This window comes from Syngnathoides biaculeatus, chromosome 7 (genome assembly GCF_019802595.1).
Source record: "Syngnathoides biaculeatus isolate LvHL_M chromosome 7, ASM1980259v1, whole genome shotgun sequence".
In the NCBI taxonomy this organism is placed as follows: Eukaryota; Metazoa; Chordata; class Actinopteri; order Syngnathiformes; family Syngnathidae; genus Syngnathoides; species Syngnathoides biaculeatus.
Genome location: NC_084646.1, coordinates 24,569,680 through 24,586,056, shown reverse-complemented (window position 1 = coordinate 24,586,056; position 16,377 = coordinate 24,569,680).

The following is a 16,377-nucleotide window of genomic DNA, read 5'->3' as shown; positions in this document are numbered from 1 at the left end:
ATTATTAGTGAAAGATTAAAGATCTTGTTTTCCTAATTATACAATGCACAGGGTTAGGGTTACGGTTATAAAACTGTAACATCAAGAAGAAAGAAAAGCTGCACAGAAACAACTAAATCCATGAATAAATTAAATAGGCCATTACTCTCACAGTGCTGGGTACAGAACCTCGTTGAAATATAGGTCTTTTCAACACGTATACCTAATATACTAAAAAAGAACATTTAAAATGATTCAGTGGCTTGTGTGAACACATTAATTTTCAGTACTAAAAATATATTTTTAAGCAGGTCTTGGGCCCTGCTTTTTTCTTTCACTGAATATGTAATAGATAACTGTGTAATCCATTATGATAGAGGAAAGAAGGCGAGATGAGTCTTCAACAGCAGCCACCCGGGGTTGTTCTTCTTCAAATGAAGTTTTAATAAAGAGCGACGGATAGGCTGCACAAGGTCAATTATCAGACTTTGCCGATCCCCTGATATTGTTCTCTCTGATTCCTGTGCTTAGATAACCATAATAGTTGTCAGTCATAGCTTTCTGGTCTTACACACCAAGGCTGAAACTATCTTTTCAACACCTCTGTCAATGTACGCTTAAAGCTGACTATTTTTCATTGTGACTGGCACATAAGGTCACCACTTTCACAGACAGCCAAATCAGGAGAGGCGACAGTGGTTGACATTCATTTGTCAGTGTGTTCGCCGACAATACAGTATCTCTTTATGCATCATGAATGCGTACAAAGTCACACAGGCAGGGGAAGTAAGAATTTCTGCTGACGGGCTGCTCCTATTGCAATGGAAATTAAAATTCCCCCCGATCCACTGCAAATTAATGTATGGATGGGATGCTTATGAATAAACTTTCCGGTACATACAGTATTCATTCGACCAATAACCACTAAAAAGAGAAAAACAAAATGCTTAACTCTCTGCAGGAATTTGAATGAAATGCCATGAATTGTTCACTTTTCAATCCATTTCTATACTTTAAGAGCACTCTCCTACTAATGTGAGGTGAGGGATGGGAGTAGATGGAGGTCTGCTTGGTTAATTTGAGCCAGGTACACCCATCTTGGATCGAAGGAGGAGGGAGCGGTGTAGAAAAATGGATGTATATAGCCAAAGGGATCTGTGCGGGTGGGGGGCTTTGCACATGTCCTGAAGCGATACCCTCAGAGCTGTAACAAGGGTCTCCCTCTCTCTTGGCCAATCTGTGTACAGATGGGCGTCTGACAGGCCTACAGCTGTTCTCGTAATTGTTCATTAAATGTTCTATTGATTCCCTTATTTCGAGTACATGTGTCTTTCAGCCGACGCTCTCCATGAGAAGTGGTAGACCTAGACACAAATTAACACGCTGCTCACACATCCAAGACGGCATCAGCTGATGGTCAATATCAGAGCTGTCACGACTAATCCAAGACCCACCTTCGTTTAGAGTCCAGCTGGGCCTGGAGTAATGTGACGGACCAGGTCTTTATTTTTCAAACTTTGAACATACATCGATTAAAGTGCTGGCTGGCAGCAGCACACAGTAATGTTTAATTCCTCGTTAAGATGCAGTGGCCTCAGATTGCACTTGGCTGATTGGAGTGTTTGTGTGAGTCTATTTGATCCTGGAATTCTCATCTGATTACCTGAGATGATTACAACCAGTTGCCAAGAAATCAGACAAAATTCACTAAAAGTGTGCAAAATTGTTTTTCTTCTAAGAGACAAGATCATGTTTTGTTTTACGTCAGGATATTCACCAGGAGACCTGATGCACATTCAAATTGAACCAACAAAAGCTTGTTGGCATGTGCTCCAAATTAAGGCTCTTAAAGTAAGTTAGAAAGTCAATTCCCCTAAGGGATAGATGCAATCACCAACATGTAATATTATGGTCTTACTTTGTCAGTCACCCAGGACAATCCCTCAATTTCATGTTTTGTTTCTCTTAAAAACAACAACAACAACAACAATGAGTCTGTGTACAATTGAGCAAATAAAAAAATGGTAATACAGTTGTGTACAAACTAGTCATTTCTACAGAAAAATATCCATGAAGGGAAAGTGTTACAGTTTTTGTTCTGTCCATTTCTTCCAGGCCTTTCAATTTGGCTATTAAATTGGACTTAAGGCTCAAGTTATATACTCCCAGCCCAGGTGGTTGTCTCCATTTCTTGGGCGAACAAATTCTGTCGGTCCTCCTGTGCTGAGTGGAGCCATAATGTTCTTTGTAAAACACAATCACTCACTGCCCTCCTTGCCTTTGAATAAGCTTAAAGAACCCCCCACCACACTCCTCTTCTAATCAATACTGGCTAGCGGGGTGACTTATCATTGCTGGTTGACTGCAAAGTCAAGCTGAGCCACACATGCCAGCAGACAGCAGTCAGCAACCTGATGCAAGTGAGAGCTGAGGCCTGTTGGTTGCCAGGGCCAAGGGGGGATGAAATTTGGCTTTAAGGACTATACTGGAACAAAACTGAATACAAACTACAAATTAACGAATTCTGCCAAATTTTACAATGCGCTGAGCAGTATTTGTTGTAATGCTACCAAAATGTACCGCATTTTATGGGGTTAAGTCAGAAATTTCTCCCACCATATACTATCCAATGTGTACATTATCTGAGCTGCTTATCCTCACAACGGTCATGTCAGTGCTGGAAGCTATCCCAGCCATCTTCGGGCAGGTGGCGGGGTACACCCCAAACTCCTCACCAGCCAATCACAGAGCATATAGAAACACACACACCTAAGGGCAATTTAGAGTCTCCAGTGAATGTAGGTTTTTGGAATGTGGGAGGAAACCGGAGTGCCCGGAGAAAACCCACACAGGCACTCGGAGAACATGCAAACTCCACTTAGGCAGGCCCAGGATTTGAACCTCAGTTCTCAAAACTGTAAGGCAAATTCTCTAACCAGTCGATCACCGTGTCGGCAATATGTACTATGCTTTGAAAATGACCTGGACCCATGAAGTTGGAATGACAGAATCGTCCATAATATCTTGGAAAGATGACAAATTATGATTGAGAAGTAACCAATGAAAAAGTGGATTTTTTTCAATGAATTAATAGAACGAATTGAGTCCAAACTAGAAGCAATTGTAGGGGTGTACTACAATGTGTTTCTCTAAAGAATACAATATGAATAATAATTCTTGGGATTACAATCCCTTGCAGCATTGCTACTCAGGCCTTAATTAACAGACATAAAAGGATTTGGAATTGGGCTGCCAGGCACTGCTGCCTAACAGCCAAATTCCCCCACCCAAGACCCACTGCCCCTCCAGAAATGAGTGTGGTCCATGAAAATGTGTGCTGCATTAAAATTCAGAGGGGCAGGCAGACAGAAAGAGGGGCAGGTCCAACCCCGAGGAAACCCTGAATATGTGTGTGTCCAGATATGACGAGTGAAAACAATATTTACAGTGAGTGATGTGAGTGGGTGCTAGGTGAGTGATCAAGAGGCATGGCTCCTGCAGGCCGGGCCCATCAGGCACGACAACCACAGACAGAGAGGCCCTCAAAGTCCTTAATTGTGACATCCCTGTCCAAGATCAAGGTCTTATTGTATATGTGCGTCAGGTCAGGTCCTACAGCTTGCCAGGGAACCCCAAATTAAAAAAAAAAAAAAACATTTCCATCATTATACAAAATGCACTTTATACTACAATGTTTGTGTCAGCAGACCTGCACCGAACTCCATCTCCATGTACAGACACGCTGTAAAGATGGCCCCACAGTCATTTGTTGTTACGGGAAAAAATGGCATTGTACCAACATTGTTTTATTACCTTTGTGTTAATTTATATATTTGTGTTTAAGTGGACTAATCTGCGTGGCTTGTGCATAGGCAATGATGTCAGGGTGACTGGAAGCACAGTGTTTCGAGTCAGTTAGTACCAGATGTAATACTGAAAAACTGTTTTGGCTATCTGCGTTTGTGATAAAGTTAATAATGACCTTTAATCCTTGTTTGCTGCACCAGAACGTGTTCTTAGTGTTTCACATAATGTTTTTTAGTACTTTTGGACATCCTTTGACTTTGAACAATTTTGGTCCCAATTCTGGTTCCTCATTTCGACTCCAGTTCCAAATGATTATTGACTTCGATTCTTTTTGGGGGATGGTTCAAAAAGATTTGCATGGTTTAAATAAAGGATGTCCAAATTATGAACATCCATTTTCTAACACCCCTCAACATAGAGTAAAATGAACATTTGACTCAGGTTTTTTCTTTACCAATGTCAATATGAAACCTGTGAAGTAAAAAGCAATGTGTAGAACTAACCCAATTGACATACCATTCATTAATTTAATGTTTCAGGAAAAAGTTAAATATAGCATGGTTAAAACAATTATTTGGGACTGGTTCATATGTCCAAGTTTTACTGGACTTCCTGTTTTAAGCTTGTTACCTTTTATGTAGAAGGGCACACACCGGAACTCAGTATTTCGTCACAAAAATGTGACAAAATCCACCATGTGACACTGGTGGATTTTGAAAATGAAAGTTAACTGAGATGGAAAGAAAAAGAGTAATGAATGGAAACAAATGTTATATAATGTGTCCTTTATCAACCCACTGATGAGGCACAAGGTTAGTGTTTATGTGAATTTTGTGGAAATTCATTGACCTGTAAAGTTGCTAGTTTGGCCTTTAGTTAAGTTTTATCTCAATATTAAATATTTTTTCCCCATCATTGGCTCTTACATTGGTTTGAAAATGAAAATCTATCCTTCTATTTTCTGAGCCGCTCATCCTCACAAGGGTTCCATGAGTTCTGGAGCTAATCCCAGCTATCATTGGGCAGGAGGTGGGGTATACTCTGAACTGTTTGATAGCCAATCCCAGGGCACATACAGACAGACAACAGTCACACTCACAATCACACCTAAGGACGATTTAGAGTCTCCAATTAATGTACATTTTTAGGATGTGGGAGGAAACTGGAGTGTCCGGAGACATGCAGGCACTGGAGGAACATGCAAACTCCACACAGGCAGAGCCAGATTTGAATCCTGGACCACAGAACTGTGTGGTAGACACTCTAACCAGTTGGCAATTTATTGATATATATTATCATTAAGACATCCATTCATCCATCCATTCATTTTCTTCGCCCGGAGAAAGCCAACGCAGGCACAGGGAGAACATGCAAACTCCATACAGGGTGGGCCGGGATTGAACGCACGTTCTCAGAACTGTGAGGCCAACGCTTTCCAGCTGATATTGGAAATATTAATAGAAAAAAACATGTATTCCATGAGTTGTAGGCAGCATTTTTATGGTCATGTCTTGATTCCAAAATGTAGCACAATTATTTGTATAGGACACACATAGTATTATTTTTTATTATTACCATGAGTTTCTTGAATTAAGATCAGCTCATGACTTTTCTTATTTTTGTAGCTTTATTTCCTGTTCTGAGTTGCACAGTGGATAGGTTTTGGGTTAAATTCTTGGGCTGCTTGTGTGGCATTTGCACTTTCTATCTGAGTTTGTGTTTGTTTTTCCTTCTACATCCCAAAAAGATGCATATTAGGTTAGTTGAACACCCTAAATTGCCCATAGGAAATATGAATATAAATGGGTGTGGTTGTCATCGTTAAAGTACAAATAATGTGGTGCCCTGCCATTTTGTGGTAGCTTGTCCAGCTTATACAGTGTATTCAAAACCATCTCGGATAGGCCCCAGTTTATGTGAAACCGTAGTATGGCATGCGGAAGAAGAAAATAAAGTGCATTGATGGAACTCCCTTTCTGTTTGTGTAGGCAAATCCGATGTTTGCATTGCACACAATTTTGGAGATGAATGTGATTGTTTTGAAGACTTAAACATAATTTTCAGTGATTCATGTTTATGTCAAAAATGAAATCTGTCAAAAGTACTTGTTTCTTTCAATATTTGGACAATGTGAATAAGAAAAATACAATTTCCCAGTGTTGCTCTGGCTACTGCATGCTTTATAATTTTCATCACCCTTCACACTTGGGCAACATCAGTCAGTGAGGAAGGTAAGTTTTTGTTGTTGTCATTGTTGATAAACCTACATGGTTTATTGTAATTTAGGGACATTTTTATGAGGAGACCTTCATTGTAGGATTGCCTTGTTGTGTTTGAAGGGCAAAAAAGGATGATGGGTGGTCCTGCCTAGTTAGTCGTTGCTCGGCCTTGCTTGCCTGTGCAGTTTTCTAAGTGTTCAAGGACTTTACTTAACAAAAACACCAAAGGCTCCCATCTTGAACTGATCCTAATTAATCACAATTTTCAGATTTAGAATCGATCAAATACAGCCGATTTTTTTTAAATCATTAAGATATAATGTTTATTTATCCAAAGTCTGTTGAAAGCAATTTTTTTTCATGGTAATCAAAAAAAAATCTGTTTATGTTTTTGTAATCATGCAGGGATATTTGTGCATGTAAAATAAGCAGCAGTCTCTTTCTGTGAACTTGAGGAAAGCAATTGAATCACTGTGTATATATATATATATATATATATATATATATATATATATATATATATATATATATATGCACTGGAAGGAAGCACATGCTAGAGTTAATGATCTGTAAATGCCTGCCTGCATCTTTTTTGCCCGCATGTGATGATTTTAATGTACAAAAACATTTGATCCATAAGCCTCAAAAGATGTTTTTTGGTCTCCAATGACAAGAGCCACATTTTCCTATTTACCGTGTATGTGTCGCCTAAGCACCTATTCACGTTCAGATTGATGAATTAATAATGAGAAGCACACTGGGAATTATGTAAGTAGTACATGATTTTAAAGCCAAGATAGCAATGAAGTTTCAAGGTTGAATACTCCAGTGGACTGAAGATGAAACAGCAAAAGTCAAAGCTAGATGACTGTTTACTAACATTTCAGGTTACATGGACCATCTGTCCCCATAGTGAAAAGGAGGCTGGAAGGTTGCTGTTTGGAATTGTCTTTAACTTTGATGAGGTTTACAGCCAAGAAGGACTTTTAATAGCCTTTAATTGGCTTAGTGAAGAGAACATGTTGACATTTGCTGTATGTTCACAGTCCAAGGGCTTTGCCTTAGCCATTATGTTAATTCAACCATTATATATCTGGAGCTTTTAATGGGACTGACACAAGTGATGTTACAGGTAAAGGGCTGTGAAATGGTCTGTAAACAGAAAGAATTGATTCCAAGGCTGAGGCGATTGCCACCAGCCGGCGCTGAGCTGAACAGCTTTTGTTTCCCTCCATCCCTCCTCCTCCTCTCCCTCTTTGTCTACTCATCCACTCCCACCTTGGTCCACTCTGTCAAATAGTCTTTGACAGTGCTCACCAGAGGCTGTCAGGGGCTATCAAAAAGGTACCCAAACACAGCGTGAAATGCCGTCTCCTTACAAAAATGAGATGACATCAGGATCAATACAGTTTGCCTCCTTTTGACCAACACCAGAGAACATCCATCTGCTTATTAATTGTGGATTAGTCATATTCTTCTACTGTACATGCACAATTTCTCTTTTGAAAGGACTTTCTGTCATACAGACGAAGGCCATTTAATAATAACATTGATTTTGAAGACCAGGGTGAGACTTAAAGATTATTCACACACAGGATTTGTTTTGAGTGTACCGAAAGGAAGTGTTGGCTTTGTTAAATTCCTATAATGATTCAACTTGGTGACGACAATCCACTCAGGTATCGCAACTGATCAATTTCTTTGCTCATTACGCCAACTATTTTTCTATTAATAATTACAGATATGAAATGAAAGTAAGCAAACAGACCCAAGTAAGGCATAAACTTAAAAAAATAATAATAACCTGACATGTTCAAATGCATGACCCTTTCTGCTAGAACAGTTTTGGTGTGCAGCAGGGGGCTTTGAAATGCTCCATTTGCCTATTTTTTTATTTTTGTAATTATTCTGATGTTTACTGAAAATGCACCCAAACAGAAAAAAAGGATTTTAGGAGACAGACAGAGTGACAGAACGGAAAACAGGAATAGGGGTGCAAGTAAGGCTTAATTATTGTTGATGCGAAATAACACCAGGACCTGAACTTGTAACATTTTATTACCTTGGAACATGCATAAATTCTGAACCTGCATGGCACATCACCTCCTTTCAGATATTAAGATCCTAATTTAGCACAGCAAATTGTACCTGATCAGATGAAATTTGAAGATTAAAAATGTTCATGGAATTTGCATATTCAACCCAAAATGCTGCTGAATGTAGCTCAAATAGAGATTGAATTTGATTTTACATATGATCTTACGTTACATTCATAGTTTTATTCAAACTGAATAAAATTGGACTGTTATTCCATTGCATTGACATTTGCAAAGTTTTGCATCAGCATCATTTTGTTGCCATGAAAGTATTTATAACCGTTGTCAATGTGAGGCTTGGCCCTACATTTGTCACAGCAAGAACATCCGATCCTTAGCTGAAATATGCAAATGGTGGTTTTTAGACAAAGAAACTGGCAAAGCTTAATACAATATATATCTACATTGGTGGCAATAATAACTATAAATTGCAATGGAATTCTTTTTCTGATTAACGATCTTCCACGTAAAAGCACAAGCACCTTCAAGGAAATTTTCCACGTGAGATTGTTATCCAATTTCACCACCATGGTTTTGGTTTTGTGCTCAATAATAGTACCAGAGTTTTCATTGACTGATAAGCATTGCTACATTTGTCAAAATAAAAAATCTATGAAGCAAATTCAAACGTTTTATGCCTTGTAAATAGTGTGGGAAGCAGGGTCTGGTTTCTATCATTAGTACGGGTTGCAAGCCTAACAGCTATCTTGTAACAACTGGGGAGATGTGCCTTGCCTGTCATGTTCATTTAGCTGTGGTGCGCTCATCGAGCTAAGGACAGGCTATAAAACTGGTCCTGCACTACCACACAGTAATTGAATTCAACCACTGTATTCATCTACTGTTCTGAAATCTGCAAGTAATGTAGCACCACACTCTAAATCCACTGTAGTACTTCATACAATCCATTTTCTGTACTCCTTATCTTCACTAGAGACATGGATGACTGGGTGAGCGGCCGGTTACAACCTGGACTGGTGGCCAGTCAATTGCAGACAAGCGCATGCTGTCCACATTGTGAGATTACAATCTCCCTCACAGTGTCAATATAATATTGTATTATTATATACAATATTATCTTGGGATTCTGATCCCGCTCTTTCATTGAATCTCATTAGTGTGTGGATCAGTTAGTTTTGTGACTGGTGAGTACACTCAAGTTTCAAGACAAGTGGGGCTTTACGATTGTCAATCTGATTTAACGCAAATAGTGAAGAACAGCATGTTAACCAGATCTGTCAAAAACATGAGGCTAATAATAATTACCTGCCTCTATGAGGAGGGGTAATGAAAAGGTGCCAAATTATAATAAATGTAATGTGTTCACCCAGAGAAAATTCCGTTTCTGGACTCCTTGTCTTGATAAGGTATGAATTTGAAGCCCAGGCTAATAAAAAAAAATTCCCTGTCATAATGAATCAAGAGGGCAAGAGTGTGAGCATGCAGTGTGAGTCTATCCTCTCACATCCATCCATCTCTCCAACAAACCCAGGTGTACTGTATCTACATGGTTGTAGTACACCCTATTTTGCTCACCCCACTGAAATGAACATTAGGCCCAGGGGAAAAAAAGAAACCGTGTTTGGAGGGACATGGCTTCATTTTCTCCAACCACGGACGCTGAGGCCCCAGAGGGACACAAAGACGGATTTGCATGCCACTCACTATTCTCTGCTACCTGCCGCAAATTTATTATTGTGGTGTAGTCAGCTCCCCCAACCGCAACCTGGAGGACTTTTCAAACCTAGGCTAAATGATATCTCCAGGCAGTCAGGGCACACACCAAAATCACAGACAGACAGACAGACAGACACACCCACAGTCGGGGGAAGGGCGCCGTCAAAAAGCAATCATACTGATAAAAATGCGGATGTCAAACATGCCAAGCAAAAAGATGATGCTTTGATGAAGTGATCACAAAACGATGCTGACCAGTGGCGTTGCTGCACCTGTTTTAGGGGTTCTTTACCCCCGCAAAATATTTTGTTGTCCCGTATGGGCATGTTAAAACATCCTAGTCCTAGTTTTACTTTGACATTTTAGGTCATCCTAGACAATTTCCTTGACAGTCTGTCAGAAAGACAAGCACTGAGATATGCTCAAGGTCAATTACTTTTCTGTAGGACACGGTATATACAGTTGATGTTTGTCATTGTCAGGGTCAGTGATGAACATTCCCTTTCCTTTGCCCTCTACAACTGAGTATCATTCACCTGATTATCTATTATCATGTTATTGGATGTTAATTTAACAAGCTGTTGAGAGTGCTGAAGAATCAATACCCTTTAAATGCTGTTTATGTGTGATTAACTGTTAATATCCTCACAAATTATTTAATATAATAAGGTCATTTTTCTTTCACATGAGCCTGAAACCCTGCAAAGAATAATAGAATAATAAATGAGGACACTAGCAAAGAAGAGGCTTCTGATGGTTTCCCTGTCTTCATTTTATTACCCATATCCTCTTTACAGCTACAAAGCTGCACTATGGTTATTTTATGCAAGTCATAAAATTAGGCTGAGATGGAATTAGCAGACTCGGGGCTCTTTATAGGTCAAGCCGGTAGTTTATGAGCCCCTGACTCCCTTGCACTATTGTCAGGAGGCTAGTTAGGGGGGTCTTTAAGCATGATTTAGTATGTCCATGTCTTGGAAAATAGTTAAATAGCTAATTAAATGGAGGAGTTAATTTACATATTAATTGACCTTCCAGTAATATTTATATTGATACCTACACGAGAAGCCCTTGTCTTCATTGCCTTTCATCATAGTTAGTCTGTGAAAATATGGTGTAACTTTTTTTGTTGAAATTCAATGTTTTTTTATTGTTTAACTGTTGAGGGGCTGCGTATTCCCCACCATATCAGGCGCACAGCTGGCTGGACTTTTGTGAGTTGAAGGCTCCTTTTGTTGTTGGATAAAGGAGGAAGTGCCATAAACGGCAATGGCAAGTCGCTTTGGGGGGTTTGTGTATACACGTGTGTGTGTGTGTGTGTGTGTGTGTATGTCTGGGAGAGTGAGGGTGACAAAAGAGGTTGGAGGACAGTGTCTTTGTCAAAGCTGCTCTTAATTATATCTCTAATCACCAATCAACTTGCCAATAGAACAGGACCCACGAGTGCGACATTAGTCCAGCCTGTGCAGAATTACCACAACACTTCACCTGCTAGACACATTGAAATACAAACACACACTGAAGCACGTGCACACTCTCTTCTCCGTAAAGTGGTCTCTGCAGACGGAACATGACATAAATCCGTTTGTTTGTTACACTCCACTCCGGCTTTAACGCTCCATAAGAGATTTGTGTCATGAATGTAATCCGTGGTACTAATGCATGTTGCATTGTCATGCTGATGTCCGGATGGCCATTGAGGGGTAATGATGACACGGTTCAGCAATGATAGATTGGAAGCACATTGTTTGTTTTCGTCAGGGACTGCGTTCACCCCCGTGCGCCTTGTTGTTAGCATGGTCAGCCTGTCCTGCAGCCTATTATGGGGATGATCATTTGTCACTAGCCTGTCTTCAACGTTGTCTCCACATTCTTTTTGGATAATGGGCACTCAAATGGTTCTGCAAATGATGCTGGCTTTGGACAATAGTCCTCCTGAATGGCCCCTTTCAAACTGTGTAAACTAGAAATGTGGCAACAATCAGTAGCAGGAGGATTCTTGAGAAAGTTGACACAAATGTGTTTTCATGGGATGGTCTCCTGAAAGATTTGGGGGAATTTCACAGTGCTATTGCTTCTTCTTAAAACAACAACAAAAATGGAAGAAATGCAGTACAAAAATCACATTTAGCAATGAGCAAAAGTAAGAAAAATGACCTTATATGATCTTCCACGATCTATTGTTTGCTCTCCTCAATGGCAAAATAGTGACCAATCAGAAGCTCTGATTGCGCAATAGACCAGCAGCTGCCCAGTAGACCACAGTAGCCGTGAGCGACTCCTCAGGGCCATCATCTCTCATTTCTCACAGCAGCAAACTAGCTTGTCGTATGCACGTGTCTGGCTAATTGAATATTGCTATTATCTCCAAACTTTTCTCACAAATGATCTCTCTTGTCTCTCCACAGCAGACGTGTTCAATATTCAATATTTGAGCGAATTAAACTCATCCTCATACATTTCAAAAATATTTATATTTATATCATAAGGATCACAGATGAGGCAAGGAGACAGTTTAAATGAAATTAACTTTAAGTTTGGCATTGATGACCCCAAAACATGCCCTATATGTCTGAGAATTCAGTTTCTTAGCTCTCGACTGTAAATGGCAAGGCATAGAGGCTAGCATAATGGGCTCAACTGCTCTTAACATATAATTTCTCTTCATTTCTAGCAGTTATGTCCTCAGGTCTGTGTCCAAGCACCAGGAGGTGTGCTATCACCTCAGATGCAGACGAGGAGTTTCTCACTCGCTAACTGTCCCAGTGCCAGATCGTCATGAAGAGTGTCTGTGAGATGTCAGCTGGCCAGTAACAATAATCTAGCCAAGCCTCACCGCTCCATCACGAGCGTCTAACATTTCCAACTGAATAACTCTATAAAATGGACACCTGCCACCAGATCCCACATCCGTCAAGTGCCAGGAAGGCGAACACAATCACCCAGCAGTCACGGCCAGTTGCCTGATGATATATCAGACGCCATAACCAACAAGAGTTCTGCACTAAAGCCAAATGGTTAAGTTATTTGTCCTTGTTGTTAAACTAACCATCATTGTGATTGTGACTTTCTCACATTGTTGTAGGACTAGTAGATCCCTTCCCAGACTGAATTTAATCATTGAGACTGCTTTTTCACTGCTTTTCACTCAGCTATAATTCCTTTGCATTCAATCCAGTCTTTAAATTGTCATCCAGGGTGCAATACAAAATAATAAGAATAAATGTATAAATGGAAAAGCATTGGCCTCACAGTTCTGTGGTCCCAGGTTCGATCTCAGACCCGCCTGTGTGGACTTTACATGCTCTCCCCATGCCTGCGTGGGTTTTCTCCGGGCACCTCGGTTTCCTCCCACATCCCAAAAAGATGCAACATTAATTGGACACTCTAAATTGTTCCTAGGTGTTATTGTAAGTGTGGCTGTTTGTCTCTATGTGCTCTGTGATTGGCTGGCGACAAGTTCAGGGTGTACCCTGCCTCCTGCCAGTTGATAGCTGGGATAGGCTCCAGCACTCTTCGTGACCCTCGTGAAGATAAGCGGCAAAAGAAAAAGGATGGATGGATGGATGGATGGATCCATCTGATTTGGAGTCAGAGTCACTATCCTAGTGTTCGAAAGTCAGATCTAGTCAGGTATAGAGATGTGCCAATTTAGCCTACAATGGGAACAACGAACAATTAATCATGAAGTTCTCACGTATAGTTTGGACATTAATATACTGGAAATGTGACACAAAATGGCACATTACAACATCTGCCTCAGAGTTCTGAGGACTAGGGTTCAAATCCCAGCTCCACCTGTGTGGAGTTTGCATGTTCCTTAACTGACGGTTTATTTTCTTTTTATAAATACGCATTGGACCCATTTGAGAACAATGCATATTAAAACATCCACCGGGGAGAGGTTTACCGAAGTTTAAAGTGTGGCCGCAACACGCTTCCGTGAATGGTGGAGATGACCCCCTGTCTTTTTTTTTTTAAAGCATTGTTCGCAAATGAGGCAAGATGGGATTCTAAATACTTCTCGAGAATTTGATATTGAGAAGAATAATGCCTACCTGAAATGAAGTGATCGGTAAACAGTCGTGCATATTTGGTTGGGCACCATCCATCATGTTTAATTGCCAAAATTCACCGATTTTCTCATCTTTTCATCTGGTATTCCATAGAATGATCTCTTTGAATATTTGTCTCGTCTGTTGTAACAACCAACAGCACGACAAGTCTCGGGCGTTGTGTATATTCTGCTCCGGTTTAATGTCCCCCACACTGTTGAGCAGCTCTTTTTGACCAGCAATATGGCACCGTGAAAATGGTGACGTCACGTGCAAGAGCTCGATAGGTGCCCTTTGATTGACTGGCGACCATTTCAGGGTGTAGTCTATCTTTCCTGTGCCCTATGATTCTAACCTGGATAAGTGATGTTGAAATGGATGGATGGATGAAATGGGTTGTTTTCCAATATAGGGGAGAAAGTATAACTTACAAGTGCAGTTAATACATTTTGGTTGTTTAAAATGTCAAAAGGCAGCGACACTGTTGTTTTACAAATGGGTAATAGAAGGATCAAACAGTGATTTAATATTCAGTGCAACTGGAGAATAATATGACAGCCAGCACACAGCATACAGTAGATTCAAACCATTAACCAGCAACTACAGCGACAGTATTATTCTTTTTATTATGGAACTTTACATCAAAGTTTTGGTTTTAGTGTTTTAAACCTGATGGCGAGAAATGGAAGGCATGGATCCTCTCACTGCTGAAATGAAATGAGTTGTGATCCATGGCTGTTTGCCTTGCATCAGAGTACTTTATCGCAGATGATGAGTGCATCCCTCACTAGCTTTACGCCCTTCCCGAAATGTTTCATTAGGCTTCTATTCTTCTTCAGGTTTTCACCCTCACTGACCTAAAATCTGCTGCTAAGTGAAAGACACTGAAACTCATATTAGAAAGACATATCTTGCAATTGTGTTTGTGGATCATTAAAATATTACAGCTGTTGTAAAAACATTAGCATTTGAAAGATACACTGCAGTAGAAAGGTTATTGTTTTAACCATAGTCTGTTCTTTCTCTTTGTTAAATAAAAGAACAAAAAAATATATATATATTGCAACTAAATGCCCTGCATACTGTCAAGATCAACTGACTTCTAAACTCAAAGTGCCTTTTTTTTAACCTTCGATGAGTTGTTTTAATCATGTCCAGGCATGAAACAGGTTATATTTTGGTGTCCTTTAATATAATATAATATAATATAATATAATATATACATTCATTTTCTTTGCTGCTTATCCTCACAAGGGTCATGGGGCGTCCTGGAGCCTATCCCAGCTGTCAACGGGCAGGAGGCGGGGTACACCCTGATCTGGTTGCCAGCCAATCGCAGGGCACACAGAGACAGACACCAGCTGTACTCACAATCACACCTAGGGGCAATTTAGAGTGTCCAATTAATATAATATAATATAATATAATATAATATAATATAATATAATATAATATAATATATATAATATAATATAATGTAATATAATATAATATAATATAATATAATATAATATAATAATATAATATAATATATAAGCATGCATGTGTTATTTTACCCTGCATAATTTGTAGTCTTTCTGCAGCACAACATACCCTTACTGTGGTCTAAAATCTGTGCATAATAATTTGTTGCAGCCTGATGGTGAGACATTTAGGAGACATTTTGGTGCACTGCCTGTACAAGTGTGTCCTTGAGTGTACCTACCCATCTCCAAAATTCTCCCTTTTCCCAATGAGGTAAAAAGGGCAAGTTTTCCCTCTTTAAGATGGCGGTACATAACCCATGCATGGAACATAAACGTGTCTTTCAGACGGGGAAGATGGATGGAGGCCCACATGCCTCCCTTAATAAAAATGTCCTTAAATGCTGGGCCAGATCTCCTTTCCAAGGCAGCGTGATATTAAAGACTGGCAGGGAACTGGGCTTGGTAAACGTAATGGATCGGCAGGAAAGTTTAAAAGCACCAAGGGGGTGGTCATTATGCAAAACAGGGTTCGCACAAGTAATCTGCACACTGTCGCTTGGCTGCCAAAGACAAGAACTCATGCAGAGGGCCTGATTGCTTCTTAAGAGGACCCCCTCGCCGCCATGATGGATTCCGATATTTTGACTGTTAACATGTTTGAATGAAAATTATTTATTCATTTCCCTGAGCTCGAGGGACTCTCCCTGTGATTACTGCCTCTGAAAACGAGAGCAGAGGAGCAGGTAATTTCCTTGCCACAATAGCCTGATGTATACTCAGATTATGGGCTGATTGTGGTTCAGCGCAGGATCTTTCACTATTGCACCTGTGACAACTACCTATCCCTGACAAGGCCTCTTAGTTTTGTGCGATCATTTATGCATCCTGTGTAGCGCCATTCGCAGATGGCTTCTACACATGGAATATAGGGAAGTGGGTTGTGTTGTGTGTGTGTATGTGCACGGTGTTTAATACAGTCGGAGACAAGAGCGTCCTGAATGCTTTTTATTCCATCACCTTGCAGTAAAACTGATCAAACGCGAATCGTGTTTGAGGGGTATCTGTATGCGTGGCTGTA